The sequence below is a fragment of the Habropoda laboriosa genome, unplaced genomic scaffold (assembly GCF_001263275.1).
Source record: "Habropoda laboriosa isolate 0110345459 unplaced genomic scaffold, ASM126327v1 scaffold102, whole genome shotgun sequence".
Lineage (NCBI taxonomy): Eukaryota > Metazoa > Arthropoda > Insecta > Hymenoptera > Apidae > Habropoda > Habropoda laboriosa.
Genome location: NW_017100262.1, coordinates 1,471,215 through 1,471,952, shown reverse-complemented (window position 1 = coordinate 1,471,952; position 738 = coordinate 1,471,215).

Here is a 738-nt window from a genome sequence, read left to right as displayed (position 1 = left end):
AAAGAGAAAAAATATATGAAAGATATTATTATTATTATTAATTATTATTATTACTACTATAATATTAAAAGGAACATTGTACATGCACTATAGTAGTTTAAAAAAAAAATGAAATGTCACATGGCCTCTAATTGTTGCTTTTTGTATGTGAAACGTGCTTTAGCTGAGAACGAAAGTCCTTTTTATTCTTATTAATGTTTACTTTACTTTTGGTAATTTTATTATAATCCAATGAATATAGGATATTATTTAATATATTGCAAAAAAAGTATTGAATATATAGAGACGTATATTGATTATTGATTAAAATTAGAGTTAAAAGAATGCGATCACATGAGAGCAGCTATTATTACGTTTTTAGTGTATGAAATGTTATTATGAGAATCATAGAGAATTCGTTAATTTCTCCGAGGATAAATGTAATGTTTTTTATTTACTGTATTAAGTTTAGCATATTCAATGCAATGTACAGGTTGTCTGCAAAAGTGTCGTGAGCAAATATATCAGGTACAAAAATAAAAAAGGTACAAAATATAGAATACTTACAATACATGTGCGCGTAAAGTTCGTAAAAATCTATATGATACTGTCAAAAAAGATATACACCTCTCAGCCTACGGAAAAAAAGAAAATCGAATCGAATAGTGATTATTCTTCCGAAATGTCTTCTAAAATTTTAGTGAGTACCGTTCTTGGAGAAAAAAATTCCAAATTTCATTTAATAAAAAAATAATAGAT